This window comes from Natrix helvetica (genome assembly GCF_964273705.1).
Source record: "Natrix helvetica genome assembly, chromosome: 3".
Lineage (NCBI taxonomy): Eukaryota > Metazoa > Chordata > Lepidosauria > Squamata > Natricidae > Natrix > Natrix helvetica.
In genome coordinates this window covers 127560544-127580245 of record NC_138549.1, presented here as the reverse complement: position 1 = coordinate 127580245, position 19702 = coordinate 127560544, and the positions used below count along the sequence as shown (strand labels likewise).

Below are 19702 nucleotides of genomic sequence, written 5' to 3'. Positions count from 1 at the left end.
CGTTCTCCAGGGCAGCGAATAGATCAACTACCGGTTGGCCGAATCTCTGTGACAGATGATGGAAAAGATCTGAGGGAAGGTTGCCACTCTGAGTGGTTGACCGTGGCCCTGCTCAGCCAATCCCCCTGGATGTTGTTCACTCCGGATATGTGCTCCGCCTGAAGTGAGCACAGATGTCTTTCCGCCCATCTTCCCAGAAACTCAGCCTCCACCATCAGAGATCTGGATCGAGTGCCCCCATGGCAGTTTATGTATGCTTTCGCTGCCACATTGTCTGTGAGGATCATCATGTGGTGACGATCATGACGTGGAGCCTCGCCACCCTCAACTCCAGCCAGTTGATGCTGTGTGTGAGCTTGGATGCTAACCACCTGCCTTGTGCTATTTGGTTGTGAAGGTGAGCCGGCACCTTCTGGCGTCCGTCGTGATGGTAAGACGGTCTGGCTCTATGAAGAAGGAGCCCTTCGTTAGTGTGGAAGTCATCCACCAACCGAAGGACCAACGTACTCGAGGGGGAATCAGAATCAGCGCTGAAGAATTGCTTTGTTTTGCCCTCTGTTGTGGCAAGAGGTGCCACTGAAGCCGACGAGAGTGAAGTCTGGCCCAAGGTACAATGGACAGACAGGATATCATTTTGCCCAACAGTTGGGACAGCTGTACAATCGGAATGAGTTGTGACTGGTGAACTTGGTGCACAAGGGATCTGAGGCTTGTCATTCGGTCGGGAGACAGGAAGACCTGACATGCAATTGTATCTAATATGGCATCGAGGTGCTGTAACCTGGTGGTCGATTCCAGATGACTCTTTCTAGGTTGACAGAGAACCGGTGGTCTTGAAAGGTTGCCATTGTGTAATGCAGGTCTAGAGTCGCTTGCTGGCAGGACGATGACTGGATGAGAATGTCGTCCAGATAACATTGTAGGCGCACTGGGCATGATCTGAGGAAGGCCGCAACCGCTGTTAGGATCTTTGTGAAGATTCTTGGGGCCGATGACAGGCCGAATGGCAGAGCCCTGTACTGGAAGTGCTGGCCTGCATAAAAGAACCTCAGAAACCTGCGGTGGGCCTTGCGGATGGGAATGTGTAGGTAATCCTCCTTTAGATCGATGGACATTAATAGGTCCCCTGGCCTGATACAGCCCAGGATGGATTGTAGGGACTGCATCTTGAATTTTTTGTACACTATGTGGTGGTTTAGCTTTTTAAAATCTAATATGCCCCTCCACCCCGCAAATTCTTTGGGACAAGGAATAGAATGGAATAAAACCCTGTCCCCTCGTGACCGGATGGAACTGGTTCTATGGCCCTGATCTCCCTGAGGTGTAGGATCTCGTGTTCCATGAGAGCCTTTCTTATCGGGCAGGAGAGAGTTGGGCACCTGATGAAGTGACAAGGCGGGGGCGAGATGAATTCCAGTGTCAGACCTACGCGGATGGTTTGGAGGACCCACTGGTCCGACATGGTGCGCTCCCATTGAGCGTGGAACAATTGGAGACGCCCACCAATGGGAGCCCTCCATTGATGGTCACTTATAACAGCAGAAAGGTCTGGAGCCAGATCCCCCAGGGAAGGGCTGCTTGGAGAAGCTCTGCTGGCGGCCTCTGTCACGAAAGGACTGACGGTCCTGAGACCTGTCAGCATTATGGGGTAGGGCCTCTGGTAGGTACCCAATGTGGAGGGCTGGTCCGAAGCCTGAAAGGACTGTTCCTATAAAAATTGGATCCCTTACCATCATATTTTTTGGTGACTGAGGCATAACCTTCTTTTTGTCCTTATTCTCTATGAGGACTGGACCTATCGCAAGCTTCCACTTAGACTCATGTCAACGTTCCAATGTCTAAGCCATAAAAGGTGATGGGTGGCAACGTTGGAAGCTAAGGCCCTAGAAGCAAACTTTGCAGCATTCAAGGTGGCATCCACCATGCATTCAGTGGCTGCAACAATTTTGTTGACATCCTGCCTAAGTCTGCTATCTCCGGCCGGAAGCTTAGTGAGTAACTGTTTTAGCCAGAGAAGAGAGGTCCTCGAGAGGAAAGAAGCAGAGGAGGACGTCTTAATCGCCACCTGATGAGCTTTATGGCAGGCCATCTCTGCTCTCTTGTCTTCTGCTTTTGAGGCCCTCCAGGAGATTGGGAAGAAGCACTGAGGAAGAAATGAGTGCAGCCACCGGCTCATCCACTGGAGGCAGCTTCAGCAGGTCTTGTAGACTAGCATCTACTGTGTACAACCTCCTGTCACTACCATTGGGGGTGGCAAGGGTAGCTGGCTGTGCCCATTGTTTCTGCACTACGTTGAGGAATAATTTGGGAAGAGACACAATTTCCTGAGCCTGAACAGGCTCCTCGAACAAACCTTCACTGAGGTCCGAGGGATCAGGAGCAGCCTGTTCTGGGGTGGTAGAGCCCAAATGGGTAGAGGCCTTCGCCTTATTCAATATAGTCTTGAAATTAGTGTGCTTAAATAAGCCAGAGAAGGCAGGCTTATCAGAAACAGCAGATTCATTCCCTGAGAACTCAGGCTCAGGATTGGGAAGGATATCTTCCTCCCAGGCAGAATCCTTGCTATCCAACGAGGAGTGGAGAGAAGCAGGCCGTGGGGCTTGCACAACCTCCTTGGGAGGGGCCGGTGTCTGAATGTGATGGGTCTTGCGCAGGCGTCTGCCCTGCTGGCGCATCCCACTCTCAGTGCCCTGAGATATGGCCCTGGCAATGACATCTTTCATTTCAGTGGAGAGATGGGTTCCCTATCTTCTACAGGATGCCCTCTATGGGGAGGTTGAGCGACTGGAAACTGTGGGGCCAGGTGACTTGAGGGAACTGGATCTCCTTCTCCCTCTGAGAGGCATTCAAAAAGATCTGCGTGGTCAGCTGTTGAAGCCCCCGGTGATCCTGGAGAAGCTGCCATGGCTAGAGAAGCTTGAGGAGAGAATTCCCGCCCTTCCCTTTCAGAAATGGGAAGCCTTTGCTCTAGTCTGACCTCTGGAGAGGGATCCCTGGTGGGGGCCTGATTGGAGGCCTGGGCTTGCAGCTGGGCCTTGTGGCATTTATTTTCAAAGGCCTTTTGTCTCCGAAGGGCATCTTTATCAAGGCCTGGCCCCAGCTGCTTATCCTGCCTGGTGGAAGGGTTGTTGGCCTTTAGGGCCTCCCTTGCCGCCTTGCTAGCCTGCCTGGGAAGAACCCTGCTGGGGTTCAATCAATTAATAGTACAAAATACATAAAGTAATAAAATTATTCCTACCAGTAGTAATATAGATGATGAGACACAACCACCAAATACTCCTTGAAAGAATTCCAACATGAATAGCCTTTACCTTACCTTTATTTCAATTTTTATACCGCCCCCTCTCCCCAAAGGGACTCGGATTCTAGTAGGCTATAATAGATGGGAGTGAATCTTAATTCTAAGAGGAACTCTTCAAACTGATTTGGGGGGTGGGGTGGGGGTTGCTACAGAAAAACAACCGCACAGCTGATTTCACTTCCCCTTACTTTTGACAATTAATGAAAAAAGTGGACACTTGAAAGAGACAGTTCAATATTAAAAAAACAAACAGATAAGACATCTGTGGTTCCCAATTCCATTTTTTAAATATGTGGCTCCAAATTCTCACCTGAATATATCACTACATTTGAAGCACAATTGCCAAAAATTAGCAATAGTTTCCCCAACTCTGCCCTAAAATGAACGGAAATAAATGGAAATAAAATCAGATGCCATCCATTGATTTTAGGGATGCAGTCGGGAGCTTGTCTGCCTCACTGAGATGCTCTTCTTCTAATATTACATCAAAGCAAAATTAAAACAAGAGCTCCATATTTTGGCGCTTTCCCCAAATAGTATTGTAGTAGTAGTGGTTATAGTAATATAAAAATATTCCTGAAGTTAATTAGAAATTTCCTGATTTTAGATTCAATTTACTTTCTTGCCTTTTTTGTAATTCTATTAAATATTAAAGAAAATAACATTTAAAGAGAATGGAAAATAAAACAAACTAAGGATTTAATGAAGATTATAACTTTCCAGTGTAACATTGTTGTAAATGCTGAAAATACTGCATTGCTGTAACAGACTAAACAGTGAACTGTTTAAAAATGAAGACCAAGAACTACAAACTATTTTCTTGCTTTTAATAAAAATAATCATGAACTTGACTATTTTAATCATGAACTTGATTAATCAGTATCAGTTTTTCTTCAAAAGTGGAAAATAAAGGAACTGATAGAAATCAGTTATTGTAAATGTAGGATAATTTTCAAATAATAATAAAAAGGGAAAAATGAAATTAAACCTGCAATTAAATCTTTATATTAAGAATAGGTAAAATTTGGCCTACCAGTTGTGTTGGAATTCCAGTTTCTGTCAGGAATGGTGAGGCAAAAACAAGCTTAAAGTCAGGCTAAACTATAAACATTGAAACCTACACTGAGAAAAGTTTGAATAAAGTCACAAACTCTGGTCATTAAAATTAAGTAATTAGAATTCAATGGGAACAATAAGACCATACAGTACACAGTGGCGCAGTACTATCTATTTTCTCCTCACTGTTCCATCACACTGGAGAATAAACACTTGCAGATAAGAAAGAACTCTACTTGTCCAGACAGTCTGTGCAATTTAAAATTCTACATCTGTATGTTTAAAGCATCACACTGCACAAATTACTTCTCCAAAGTACGGAACCAACAGTTAGCAACAGGAGTAGGAACAGTGAAAGAGGAGTCCCTGTACATACATATACAACATTTTCAGTTTACAAGATAAAACAATACAAACCATCCCCAAAATTTGTGTCAGAGAGTATTACCTGTATTCTCCATAAAAACTGAATGGATAAAGAATGATGGCAATTTTAGAAAACAGAATTCATGTGAAAGCAACCAAACTCAATCTCTTATTACCGTAACAGCAAGCTAAGACACAGGTGAAAAATAATGAAAAACAGATTGTGGGAGGTTTTCTCTCTAATCAAGTTTAAATTGCTTATGGCTGCCGTTGTCCCTGGCCAGAGAAGCTAGCTTTTAAATTTTGATATTCTCCAAGCATTTTGGGAGTTATACTTCCAACTACTCTGACAGGTATCAGGTTGGGGAAAAACGGTCATTAAATTCTTGATCTGGTGGATTAAAGAAATTAGAATATAGTTCAAATCCTTTTAGCAATATATGAAACAGCCTTAATCTAATCACTAAGGTATACAAGATACAGTATTTACCAGTGAATTCAGGTTCTTTCAATTAAAAATAGCTGTGCTGAAGGCCCTTTTTAATGACAACTGGTAAAGAAGGGGAAAATTAACTCACTCTCACATCTAACTAAGTCGCATGTCCCATCTTTTTATTCAGTTCAAATTACCACTGCATAAAATGTTATTCATCTGACTGACACTTGTATTTTCCCAAAGGGCAAATAATATAGAATGCATGTAGTTAAGTTAAGAAAATATAATGGGGGAAATAAAATCCATTTGATCTAGCACAGCTGCTGCAATAAAAATTGGAGCCTCCAGAGCTGTTTTTAAAGTGGAAATTAAATGAAAAAAATCAAATTGATCAGGGTCTGTGTAATTTTTTGCTTCCGTTTTTCAAATAGGCTATTACTTTATTTAACCTAGTACTGTTTACTCCAGCCTTCATAAATCTGATGCCTTGTAAATAAAGAGATTGAATCCAGGGTGGGAAGTGAACTTCCCCAAGCTTTCTACAGAAATCACCTTTCAAGAGATCTGGCTTTTATTCTTGTTCCAGAACAACAGAGAGCTGCATCCACTATTTCTGTCGCCTCCAAATTAGACTAACAGTACTGTCCTTCCTCTCTCCTGGCTCCCCAATTAAACAACCACTCAAAGACAGAACACAAATTGCTCAGAACAGAATGAAGAAACCTAATAATTATAGTGCAGGGAGAAAAGCTGAAGCAAGTCAAAGAGTCTTTGAACTCAACAAACAGACAAACCTTGACATACATGCAGGGCTACATTCAGCAGAGGCCAAGGAGGCAGATAGTGTGAACTCCGCCCATTTTACCCATGCAAACACAAGGATGAAAACTTATACCTGGCAGTTTAGTGCCACACCCTTGGCCCCACCTTTAGTGGGTTTATTTCTCAAGCATGCCTCCTCAAAGGAAAAATAAAAGAGGAGGTGCTTGCATTCTGGCAAGAGCTGATCGTTATAACTGTTTGGCTAGAGGTCCTCTAGTTAACCACAGCCTCGCCTATGATTTAGTCTGACATTCTAAACAGGTCTGGTGCAAACATGCTTTCTAAAGCAATCAGCAAGACTGAATTGTATGGGGTGTTAAGCTCTGAATCTTCTGGTAGCAATCCTGGATGAACAATCAAAAGGACTCTTAAGCCAATATCTTACTGGGTGCTCTTCTTCAGCTATCTCCTCTTTGACTAAGTTGTCAGAAGCTACATGTCAGCAATGAACAGAACCAAAGCAAAAAGTAGGTCGGCAGATGCCTTCCTTCTTTCTTCTCACTGCAGGCTCAGTGAGCTGCTGGCAGAAAGAAAGATCATTCTTGCCTCGGGCCTGAATCAACCACTTTGAAATTTGAAATTTTATTGAGGGACATAGCAAATAAAGGCAAAGTTTGCATGTGGCTTAGGGTCACAGAAGGTCAGTCCTGCCTTTGGCTATTTTTAGTTCCTAATTACAACATGGTGATGGTCAATTAAATATCTCACATACATGAAATCTGCAAAGTTAATAATACTGAATATTATTTCTTATTTCATAATATGAAAATGATACCACACAAATATCTGGAAATAGAACATTAGTTCCCATAATATAACGTCCTGCAAACTGATACCACTACCATTTGAGTCTAACAAATTTCTTGTATCTGTCTCCTAGAATGTTAATGGATCACTTCCATCCATGTCACCAAGGAAGCAACGCCATATAACACAGGATCATGTCAAAAAGTGGCTCATGAGTGACAGAGTTTAAGAAGACTGACAGAAAATACACAAAGATCAGGAATGGGAGAAAGTACTACAATGCAGGTATTCTTCACAGTCCATTTAACAAGAAGGCTAAAGTCAAACCATTTGGCAAAATCTTATTTCTCTCCAGAGTAAAACCCCAGAGTGAGTTGATAAAATTGCTGGTGCAGTGTCTTTGAAGAGATTCCAAAATATTAATCCTCCTCCTTTCAGCATTATACTACATACACCTGTAGAATAGATACAAGAAAGAAATAATTCAGCTGCCGACTAGGACATCATAGTTTAATTGCAGTCATGTCTGTTTTAAAGTGTCTATGTCTCCCACAGCTTGGTGCCTGCCAGATGTGCAGGGGCTGCATTCCCAGCTAGATGGCCACTCGCCATGCCACACTAAAGGAGGAGTTGGAGAGTACTAGTCCCAGCACATCTGGTGGAAGCAGCAGGATAGAAGAATGCTGGTCTGTCATAAAGTGCTTTCCAACCACACAAAGGTAGTGAGCCAAGGAAACATACTGCCCTTCCAAACGTAGCCACATGTTCTGCCCTGAAATTATTAACAACCACATGGGTATCAGGATTACTCATCTGTGCAACACTATAGAGGACAGAAAATAACCAGGAAGAAGAAAAAGGCAAATAGGGAAATCAGACAGCAGTGAAGCTTTTACATTTTAGAAGAATTCTGTAACTTTAAAACAAAGAAACATAACTTCAGGAAAAGCCAAAGAACTATATTTTACCATGCAAACCTATTTCTTTGATTAAAATAACAATGGCTATTTGACTTTTGCAACTTACCTATTTGACTTTGGTTACACAGATTATTTGTGGCTCGTTCTACGATGGGCATACATTTGAGATCTGGCTACCAGAACTTTCTAAAAGCAGCATCGGTGTCATGGAAAGATTCTGGCAAGCATTGCCTATTTATCCAAGCCTTTAGCAAAATCTACATGGCAATTTGCTCTCCAAAGGAAAGTGGATGGAAAATGTAATGTGTTGCATAGGTGGGTGGAGTAGGATTGAAACTGTCTTTTAACCCTTACAACAATTCTTGATAGCAACAGTTTTTTCCCTGTGGAGTTTGGTTCCTCAATTCCTTGGGGAAAAAAAGAACTATTTCCATCTGGCTGTAGCAGCAGGAGAAGGGAAGGCCTACTCTGGGATTCTCCTAAAAAACAGGTTGGCATTGGGCCTCCTTCAGTTATTATACCATAGAAACTGTTCCAAGAGGCTACCTCAGCATTTTTTCCTTCTCTTTTCACCATAATTGTTTCCTTGAGTATTATATCTTTTAGTAGTAACCTCAAGAATAGGTCATGTCTATTCAGAAACCTCTCTGATTGAAGACCACATTAAAATTATTGCAATAAATAAATACACAAAGATACAATTGGAGCAAGGATGTCAAACTCAAGGCCCGGATCCGGCCTGCTGGGTGCTTAGATCTGGCCCGCAGGGCCACCCTGGAAGCAGTGAAGGACCAGCCTGCAGTGCCTCTGCCAGCGAAAATGGAGCTCACAGGGGCCTTCTGAGCTCTGTTTCCACTGACAGAGGGTTGCAGGAGACCCCGCCAGCCAAAAACGGAGCTCAGGAGCCCATTTTTACTGGCAGAGTGCTCGGGCCACCACAGACACACACAGACACACACACACAAACAGCACAAGTGACATCATGCTGGTCATGCCCACCCTGGCCATGGGCCCTATGCCCCACACCTCCGAGGTCAAACACAACCCTGATGCAGTGCCCAATGAAATTGAGTTTGACATCCCTGAATTGCAGTTTATCTACTACAGGGGTGTCCAAACTTGAGAACTTTAAGACTTGTGGACTTCAACTCCCAGAATTCCCCTAGTCTTAAAGTTCTCAAGTTTGGACACCCCTGATCTACTAGAACAGGAAACTGATCCCAGTTTGCCTTTGCTTTAAAACCTGAGCTTTTCCTCTCTCCCCACTTCATAAGAATTCCCGTCTTCAGCCTCTTTCCAGTTTGATTCATGCAAAATCCTGATGTCCGAGTATTAACTATGGTCCAAACAGCCCCTGCAACAAAGCTGTGATAAAACACTCTCCTTTAGCTTCAGGAATGAGCCACTTATTTATGAGCCAATAAATACAGGCCTGCAAAAACACCCTCTGATGGATTTAAATATTGCAAAAGAGCATATTTTGCAACCCTCAGAGCAGACAAGTGCATCTCGATTACAGTCACCAATGCACCATCTACAAAAATAGGCCTTGTTGCTTTTTCCTAGCTTTTACTACCAAATCCATTTGAAATATTCACCACCATTCAGTTAAGTGTATTGCGGGCAAACTTCTTAAATAATAAATAGTTCTGTGTTCAGCTCTTAGAAAAAAAGAGACATTGTTTTTATTTTTCACTATTCAGGCTACTGCTTCTTGCTGGGAGATCCTTGGGAGGTCTAGTAGCCAGAATATGTAGATTGTTTAGCCATGACAAAGTCTCATTGCCTGGGGCTACAACATGGGGAAGCTAGTCTACATTGCACCCCAGGCAACATATATTTGGTATATTCGGCAGGTGAGCATTGCAGCCCTGTATGGTTAAACAGAGCTCCCACAAAAGCAGTGGATATCCAACTTAATCACACTATAGGGCTAATATCAGTTACTATTAAATTGATGCCTTCTGAATGGTTACCGTTACTATTTAATTTCCTTGCCCCACATCTATATATTTCCACGCCTTAAGGGAGTGGAAAAAAAAGTGAGGTAAACCGATTATTACTTATTGTTATTAAATAGTATTATTACACAGGGATTGTCATGATGAAATATTCAGACTCAAATCTTGGAACCTGGCATGGAAACCTGGATAGCAATTAGAGAAGATTTTGACTGAGAGAGCCTGGTGTCAGGGGTAGGTAATTTCTAACCCAGATCTGTTTAATTTAGTGTCTAATCCAGTACAATGCCACTCTGGCTTTGATCTCCCAAGGAAAACCTGGCCAGTGCTCAACTGGATTTGAACCAACCAGATTGTTGCACAGCTGATCGTCGGAGCTACCAGTTCGGGCGAACCGGTAGTAAAAAAAATGCTACCTGATGATCAGCTGTGCAACAATCAGCTGTGCCGTGTGATTTCTAATTGTGGGGCACAGCTGATTGTTGTACAGCTGATCGTTAAACTACCACTTTGCCCGAACTGGTAGCATTTTTTTTACTACCAGTTCGAACAAACAGGTCCAAACTGGTAGCATTTCACCCCTGGTTTATTGCCTAAGCAGGGTGTTGGACTAGAAGACCTCCAAGGTCCCTTCCAACTCTGTTATTCTATTCTATTCTATTCATCCTATCCTATGTATTTTTTAAATAAATAACTGTTCTGTTATTTTGTATTTTTATATACATTTTATATATTGTTTTTGTGATATTTATGCATTAGTGCTGTATTCTGATATGCCATATGAAACACAAATAGACATACAATACAATACATATAACATTTATAAAAGAAATATAGTACAGAAATGGAATCTAGTCAACTCCCAGGCATTTCCTTCTTTTGTAAATTGAAAGATCATACAGCAGACTGCAGCAAGCTCAGCAGTTGGGTCATTGCCAGTAGAATTCCTGGTAAAAGACTACACAGGGCCATGTAGACATCTCTTCCAATTGGAGAAGCCTTTCAAATGCATGATGTCATTATGGAAATGGACGATTCAGCCATTTCTGTAATGACACAATTATGGACTACCAAGAATTCCTCTCCCTCCAAAAAGCGGGATCTCTCTTTCACCTGTGGCCTTGCAGAGTGGGAATCCTGGAATATGCAGTCAAAACACAGGGCAGATGTTTGGGGACATGTCTTGGCAATATGTTTAGAATGCACATTGTTGTAGATTTCTGAACCAGTACACATTATATCCTTTTACAGAAATGGAATCTAGTCCATTCTTTTAGAACGTTTTAAAAATTGCAGCCAAGCAACAAAAATTAAATATCTCTATAATACCATACATTGCTTTAGAAAAATACAGCAATAGTTACACTCAATAAAACTCAAAGGGTGTATATAATTTATTAATATATACCATATTTTTCTGAGTATAAGACGCACCGGAGTATAAGATACACCAAGGTTTTGAAGAGTCAATTTTTTTTAAAAAGTAGGTAGGTAGATAGAAGGATAGAGAGGGAGAGAGAGAGAAATACAGTAGGTAGGTAGGGAGAGAGAGAGAGTAGTTAGGTAGGTAGATAAAAGGATAGAGAGAGAGAAATACAGTAGGGAGATAGGGAGAGAGAGAGTGTGTGTAAGTAGGTAGAGGGAGAGAGAGAGAGAGAGAGAGAGAGAGGGAGAGAGAGAGAGAGAGAGAGAGAGAGAGAGAGAGAGAAATACAGTAGATAGGAAGGGGGATAGAGAGAGGGAGAGTAGGTAGGTTGGTAGGTTGGTAGATATAGGGATAGAGAGAGAAATACAATAGATAGGTAAGGAGAGAGAGAGAGTAGGTAAGTAAGTAGGGAGGGAGGGAGAGGGAGAGGGAGAGGGGGAGAGAGAGAGAGAGAGAGAGAGAGAGACCATTGTCTTACCTGAAGGGTCATTTTCAGGGCGCTGTGAAGGAGAGTCCAAACAAGGGTTAAATACAGCCAATCTGCCCAGAACTGAATTGAAACTTTAGCCACGCCTCTGGTGCTGATTATCTTCAGATTGTTTCAATGAAGACATGGAACTGTTGCACGCTGAGAAGTCCAACAATGGAAACAAATCCAACAAAACAAACAATTCAACTGGAACTGAAACCTCTGAACTGAGACCAGCGGAACCAGACCTCAGGGTGGGGTGGACTCTCTTTCGCAGCGCCCTGAAAACGACCCTTCAGGTAAGACAATGGTCATTTTCCAGGGCGCTGCTCTGGAGATTCCAAGCAAGGGACATACCCAAGATAATTGTCACTAGGGCAGGAAGCAGCTGCATTCACGGTCTCTCTGCTGGTGTGAATGCCCTGAAGAATTCGCCATCTGAAGGCCCCTTCCACTGATGCAAACTTGTCCAACTTATAATTCTGGACAAACGGAGACAACGAAGTCCAAATCGCCACCCCACAAATCTCCTCAATCGGTGCCCAAGTCACCCAGGCTGCCGTGGTGGCGGCACTCCTAGTCTAATGTGCCGTTATGTGGCTAGGCACCGGTTTGGACTGTAAGACATCGGGGAGGGCGATGCAGGCCCTAAGCCACTGACCGATCGTCGATGAGGACACCTTCCTGCCCTGGGAAGCTGGCTGGAATGATATGAAGAGCGATTCAGAGCGTCGAAAACCAGCTGTGCACTTGACATACTTGCGGAGTGTCCTGCAAACATCTAGCAAGTGCCAGCGTTTCTCCCTTGGATGTCTAGGGTGCGGACAGAAGTCCGGGAGAATTATCTCTAGGGAGCTGTGGAAACAGGAGTTAATCTTGGGGATGAACGACGGGTCCAATCTGAGGACTACCCTGTCCTGTTGAATCAAACATAAGTCCTCTCTGACGGACAGGGCAGCCAGCTCCGAAATTCGCCGTGCCGATGTAATGGCAATCAAAAAGGCGGTCTTAAATGTCAAATGTTTAATGCTGGCTGTCCGGAATGGTTCAAACGGGGGACCGATGAGAGCATGCAGAATCACGTTGAGGTCCCAAGATGGATATGTGAACCACTGGGGGTCTCAGGTTAGTTACGCCGCTGAGAAAACTGCGGATGGTAGGATGCTGACCAAGTGAGGAGTGCTCATCTGGAGCCAGGATGGTGGAAATTGTGGCCAACTGACACCGTAGGGTATTGGGCACCAGGCCCTTGTCAAGGCCGTCCTGTAGGAAGTCCAGGATAACAGGAATCGAGGCTGAGGAAGCGGAAGTCCCACGGGCAGTGCACCAGCAGGCGAAGGCTCTCCAGGTAGCGTCGTAGATCTGAGTTGTGGACGGACGTCTGGACGCTTGGATGGTATCGATCACCTTGGCCAAGAGGCTGCCTCTGCTCAGGAGATCCCTCTCAAGTGCCAGACGGCTAGTTGTAGCCACTGGGGCTCCGGGTGTTGAAGGGCTCTCTGGCTGAGCGAGATCTCCTGCGGTGGAATCTGCCAAGGGGGTTCGACAGAGAGACTCATCAAGTCTGCAAACCAGGTTCTCATGGGCCAGTATGGTGCTACCAGTAGTACCTCCGCTGCCTCCGACAGGATCTTCCGGATGACTCAGGGAAGGAAAGGTAATGGCTGGAAAGCGTACAGCAGTCCCCGCGACCATGGGCAGTGCAAGGCCTTGACTCCCTCAACACGCAGGTCGTGAAACTTCATGAAGAACCTGGGGAGGTGCGTGTTGGATGCGGTGGTGAACAAGTCTACCTGTGGGCAGCCAAATCTCTGGGATATGTGCTGGAACATGTGTGGATGCAGGCGCCACTCTGAGTGGTCGACCGTGGCCCTTCTTAGCCAGTCTGCCTGAGTGTTGGTCGTGCCCAAGATGTGTTCCGCCTGTAGGGACAGGAGGTGTTTCTCCGCTCACCGACCTAGGACGTTAGCCTCTGACATCAAGGATCTGGAACGAGTCCCCCCTTGGCAGTTGATATTGCCTTCGTCGCGACATTGTCCGTCAGTACCCTCACGTGACACCCTTGTATGCCTGGCTGGAAATGAAGGAGGGCCAACCGGACTGCCTTCAGCTCCAGCCAGTTGATGCTGTGAGTGTCCTTGGAAGGGGATCACCTGCCCTGCGCAAGTTGACTGTGGAAATGAGCCCCCATCTGTACAGGATGGCGTCCGTCGTGATGGTGAGACGGATCGGTTCTTTGAAGGGGGAGGCGACATCCACCATCTGAGGGAATGACGTACCTTCGGAGAGACCAGGATTAGCCTCGTCGAACTGCTTTCGTTGGCTCTTTAGTAAGGGAGCAGGAGCCACTGGAGGGGGCGAGAATGGAGTCTTGCCCACGGGACAATGGACAGGCACAAGATCATTTTGCCTAGTAGCTGGGACAGCTGAATGACCTTGGCTAGGGGGAACCGCTGCACCTGTGCGACCCCTCCTTGAGGCTCATTACCCGCTCCAGAGATAGAAAGACTCGGCAGGAGATGGTATCGATGATGGCTCCCAGATGTTGCAGCCTGGTTGTCGGGATGACTGGATGAGGACATCGTCTAGGTAGCAGTGTAGACTTATTGGATGGGATCTGAGGAAGGCCGCCACCGCCGCAAAGATCTTCGTAAATGTCCTGGGGGCCGATGACAGGCCGAACGGCAAGGCTCGATATTGGTAATGGCGACCTATGTAAGTGAATCTCAGGTACCGGGGGTGGGTTTTGTGGATGGGTACATGGAGGTAGGCCTCTTTGAGATCTATGGATGTCAAGATGTCTCCTGGCCTGATGCATCAGCTGATCTTTGATGGTCACTTGTATCTCCTGAAGGGGCGGGAGCCAGAACCCACCCACCCCGAAAAGGGCGTTTGGAATAGTGTTGCTGGCGACCTCTGTCGTGAAAGGACTGACGGTCCTGGGACCGGTCAGCTTGCTGGGAATACGCCTGATGGAACAGAACGGAGCTAGAGGATGCATCAGTGTTCCGAAAGGGTTGCCTCCTGTAGGAGTTGGGACCCTTTCGATCAGACTTCTTCGTGACCGATGGCATCGCATTCTTTTTGTCCTTATTTTCTACTAGGACTGGGTCAGGACCTCCCTGAAAAACTTGTCCCCTTTAAAGGGGGCTGTGACTAGCTTCCACTTGGAACGCATGTCCACATTCCAGTGTCTGAGCTACAAAAGGCGTCTGGTGGTGACATTAGACACTAGGGCTCGAGAGGCAAATTTGGCCGCGCTCAAGTGGCATCAGCGATATACTCTGTGGCTGCCATGATCTTATTGATATCTTGCCTCAACTTGGTGTCCCTGGCCGGAACTTTTGTCAGTAACTGCCTCAACCAAAGCAGGGCGGCTCTGAAAAGGAAAGAGGCCGAGGTGGACGTTTTAATTGCCCATGCCGCCGCCTGGTGAGTTTTGTGATAAGCATTCTCAGTTTTCTTGTCCTCCGCTTTGAGTCCCTCTAGTAAGTCAGGGGGGAGAACAGATGTAAGAGCCGCCACGGAGGGGGGGTCAATTGGAGGTAGTTTAAGCAAATCCTCCAGGCTGGCATCTACCGTATACAGTTTCTTATCATTACTGCTGGGGGTAGCCATGGTGGCTGGTTGTGCTCATTGCTTTTGAACCATATTGAGAAAGAGTTTGGGGATTGATACTATCTCCTGGGCCGACACAGGCACCTCGAAGAGGTCCCCAGATAGGTTATCTGGGTCATGGGTCACCTGAACCGATGGGGTTGACCCCAAGTGGGTTGCTATCTTAGCCTTATCCAGGATGGTTTTGAAGTTGGTCAGTTTAAATAGCCCTGAGAAGGTAGGTTTTTCGGAAGAACCACCTTCATCCCCAGAGAACTCGGCTTCCTGCCTAGGCAATATGTCTTCCTCCTCCCAGTCCGAATCCTCAGAGGCCAAGGAGGAATGGGGGGACTGAGGAGGCTGGGTGAAAGATGCTGCTCTGGGAGCAGCTTGGGGCTCTAAATGGCGTGTCTTGCGAGTGTGTTTGCCCCTCTGTTGCATGCCCGCTTCAATGCCCTGGGATATAGCCCTGTTGATAACCTCCTGCATTTCTGCTGAGAGGTTGGGACCTTGGTCCTCGACGGGGCGAAGTCTGGGTCAGGGCCTGGGAGGTGGTAGTTGCGGTGCCAGGGGCCCCATGGGGACTGGCCCCTACTCCAGGTTTGAAGGACAGGCGAAGAGGTTGCCTGATCTGCCATCGCGGGGCCTGGGGAAACTGTCATGGCCAGGGAGGCCGTGGGAGAGAATTCCTGGCCCTCCCCTTCGCTATCCAAGATAGGGTGACCCTGGGCTAGAGGTACCTCCATGGAGGACTTTTCAGGGTTCACCAATTGGGAGGCTTGGGCCTGTTGCTGGGCCTTGGAGAATTGTTTTTCTAGGGCCTTCTGGCGGCGTATAGCATCCTTATCCTGCCCCAATCCCTGCTTAGGCCTGGGTTTGGAATAAGGTTTGTTGCCTCTGATGGCCTCCCTGGCAGCCTTGCCAGCCTGCCTAGAGAAGGCTCTGGAGGAAACCCCCATTGGTTCAGGGTAATCTGGGATCTGATCTGCCATGGTTTTAATATTGGGCCCAACAGAGACAGGTAGGGACCACCTCCACTCACCACCTCACAATAGCCCACCGCAGACCAAAGTGCTTGGAGAAGAGACACAGAAGTTCGCAGGATTAGATTCAGCCAAGGCAGAAGTGTAGCACAAGCGAAAACAGCTCCCAGCGCCTGCAGGAGAGTAAGGGCTGTGATCCAGGAGACCACAAGTCCTTGCCGCCTCAATCCAAAAAGCTAGGGGCCAGATCGCCGGTCTAACCAGTCAATGAGGCCTCCACGCGGCTCCTGCTATGAGTCAGGCTTTAGGCAGCTGCGGCATGCGGCCAGAATTGAAACCGAAACTGGCAGGTCACCAAAAATGGCGGCCGGAACTCCCTGCTGCCTCCTGAGCCCTTTAGATTTGCCGCTAGCAATAGGGAGAGCCCTGAGAAGCCATGTCGAATGCCGGCTTGTAAAAAGCACGGACGGCGGCAATGGAGCTCTTAGCGGGGATTCCCCCCGCAGCAGGGTTGCTGCATTGGCGCTGGCGTCGGCGTCGGCGCTCTGACCCACGTGCCTCCCCAACAGCTGTCTGTGACCCAGCGGCGCCCGAGTGAACCCGGGGCACCGGGAGGATCGAGGGGTGAGAGAATGGCCAAATTAGAATCAAAACGAAGCTTTTCTCACCAAGCCTGCTCCAAATTAATTTTTAGAATATTTTTCCTATCCTTAAATACAATTGAGAGTCCTAGCAATCTATCCAGAATTGAAGAGAAACTCAAAGCGTATCCACTGGGCTAGCTGAATTGAAAAAGTTCTGGGCAGATTGGCTGCATTTAACCCTTGCTTGGACTCTCCAGAGCAGTGCCCTGGAAAAAGAGAGAGAGAGAGAAATACAATAGGGAGGGAGAGAGAGAGTAGGTAGGTAGGTAGGTAGATGTTTCCAGGTGTATTATCCATGTTCTGGAGAAGGAAATCGCTGACAATCTGTGGCACCCAAGACCTAAGACTTTGTTTCTGCTGGCACAGCACTTGATCAATGTAATTCTCACCAATCAGTTAAAGAGCTTTCAGAAAGGGGAAAAAACAGTTTTTGCACTCTGCAAACCTCCCCAAAACAGCCGGTTTTTCACGCCCCCACCCCCAGGAGCATTCTACAAGTCTCCTAAAGGCTATTCATGCTCCCTGTTTTTTTGAAAAAAAAACAGGCCAGTTTTTGCGAAAAACGGACCGTTTTGGGGAGGTCTGCAGAGTGCAAAACTTTTTTTAAAATTTGCCTCTTCAAAACCTTGGTGCATCTTATACTTCGAAAAATACAGTGTGTTATATTGCAGATATGTTTCATTCATCATGGTAATAGTTATTCTGTCTTGGCCTTGTCTAGCTAAGTGTTTTTCATGGCAGAAGCAGAAATAATCTAGTCTTACACCAAATTATTATACTGCACTGCCAGGAACTACATGTACCAGTGGTGTTCAAATAGAAATTATATATTACCTCCAAGTGCATTGAATTGTTATTTGAATCCACATGAATAACCAGCATAATTCCATTTATGTGCTGTGTGAACCACTCTTAATGAATTCCTCTTAAGGCAATGCTACTTGAGAGTAAGGAAGACTTTCCAAGACACTTTGTTCCATATTCTGCTTTGAACAGCAGCAAGAACTTAAACAGCAGCAAGAAAAAAATATACACTACTGCAAAATAGTAGGAAAGATGACAAACATATGGAATTGCTATTGCCAACCTACAAACACACCAGTTATTTTTGGCTGCAAGAGAACTGATGCCTATTCTGAATTTCTTAGGGCAAAAAAAAAAAAGACTGTGTCTTTTCCTCTTGCTTAAAAGGTATAAGCCAGCCATGACTATGAGTGTTTTAGGAGGCAGCTGTACCGGAAGAAGTTTACTTCCTCAAAGCTTTCTATGATATAGTATAAACTGATCAATGACATTAAAAGCTTTGAGGGAGGGATGGGGAAGTAATTTGACTAAGAAGGGGCTATAAGAACAATTACAAAACTAGAGCTACCATATAATATCTGTATCTAAAGCTGAATTCATCTTCAATTTCTAATACTCATCATACATAAAAGAGCTTCTTATTTTTTTAAAGAATTCTCATGTGGACATGCCCAGATAAGCCATTTATATAATTATCTGTATTTTGGATAAAGATGGTAAAAATAACCACATTTTTAATAATGGCAAAACTATTTTGGACTGAAAACAAAATGACACACAGCCTTTGTGCTCTTTCTGAGTTACAATACAATAGTAGAGTTGGAAGGAACCTTGGAGGTCTTCTAGTCCAACCCCCTGCCTAGGCAGGAAACCCTATACCGTTTCAGACAAATAGCTATCCAACATCTTCTTAAAGACTTCCAGTGTTGGGGCATTCACAACTTCTGGAGGCAATCTGTTCCACTGATTAATTGTTCTCACTGTCAGGAAATTTCTCCTCAGTTCTAAGTTGCTTCTCTCCTTGATTAGTTTCCACCCATTGCTTCTTGTTCTACCCTCAGGTGCTTTGGAGAATAGTTTGACTCCCTCTTCTTTGTGGCAACCTCTGAGATATTGGAACACTGCTATCATGTCTCCCCTAGTCCTTCTTTCTCTTAAGCTAAACATACCCAGTTCCTGCAACCGTTCCTCATATGTTTTGGCCTCCAGTCCCCTAATCATCTTTGTTGCTCTTCTCTGCACTCTTTCTAGAGTCTCCACATCTTTTTTACATTGTGGCGACCAGAACTGAATGCAGTATTCCAAGTGTGGCCTTACCAAGGCATTATAAAGTGGTATTAACACTTCACGTGATCTTGATTCTATCCCTCTATTTATGCAGCCTAGAACTGTGTTGGTTTTTTTGGCAGCTGCTGCACACTGCTGGCTCATATTTAAATGGTTGTCCACTAGGACTCCAAGATCCCTTTCACAGTTACTACTACTGAGCAAGGTATCATCTATACTGTACCTGTGCATTCCATTTTTCTTGCCTAAATGTAGAACCTTACTCTTTTCACCATTGAATTTCATTTTATTAGATAGTGCCCAATGTTCAAGTTTGTCAAGATCCTTCTGTATCTTAAGCCTATCTTCTGGAGTGTTGGCTATTCCTGCCAGCTTGGTGTCATCTGCAAATTTGATGAGTTCCCCATTTATTCCCTCATCCAAATCATTGATGAAGATGTTGAAGAGTACTGGGCCTAAAACAGAGCCTTGGGGTACTCCACTGCATACCTCCCTCCATGTAGATGCAGTTCCATTGAGAACTACACGTTGAGTGCGGTTGGTCAGCCAGTTACGTATCCATCTGGTGGTGATGCTGTCTAACCCACATTCTTCTACTTTATCTAGTAGTAGGTTATGGTCTACCTTATCAAAAGCCTTACTGAAGTCCAAGTAAACTATATCAACGGCATTCCTCTGGTCCACAGTTGTTTGCTTACTGGAGAAAACACTGCTTGGGAAAATGCAGTTCCACAGCACTTTCTCTGAAATGCTTGCACGATCAAATGTTTCCTTGGCAATAGCTTTGATAAACTTGAAATGTTTTTCTTTCTTGGAATAATCAATGTCCAATTACCCTTGGAAGCATTATTTTATTGTTAATGAGTTCACCAGTCAAAATCCC

At 45.2% G+C, this 19702-nt stretch overlaps 1 protein-coding gene across 8 annotated transcripts in view; it reads right to left on the bottom strand.

Moving 5' to 3' along the window:
* The window catches only part of ATP2B4 (ATPase plasma membrane Ca2+ transporting 4), a 180175-nt gene that overhangs the window by 123267 nt on the left and 37206 nt on the right, over window positions 1-19702 (bottom strand). The window contains exon 1 of one of the 8 annotated variants that reach the window (XM_081948030.1): window positions 7755-7983. The exons of 1 other annotated variant lie outside the window; for it this stretch is intronic. The gene's annotated coding sequence lies outside the window, so the exon portion shown is untranslated. Of the gene's footprint in view, window positions 1-4805; window positions 4955-5711; window positions 5734-5953; window positions 6186-7754; window positions 7984-19702 lie in introns of those variants that run through there. 6 more of the 8 variants (XM_081948023.1, XM_081948028.1, XM_081948025.1 and 3 more) reach the window with 6 other exon arrangements.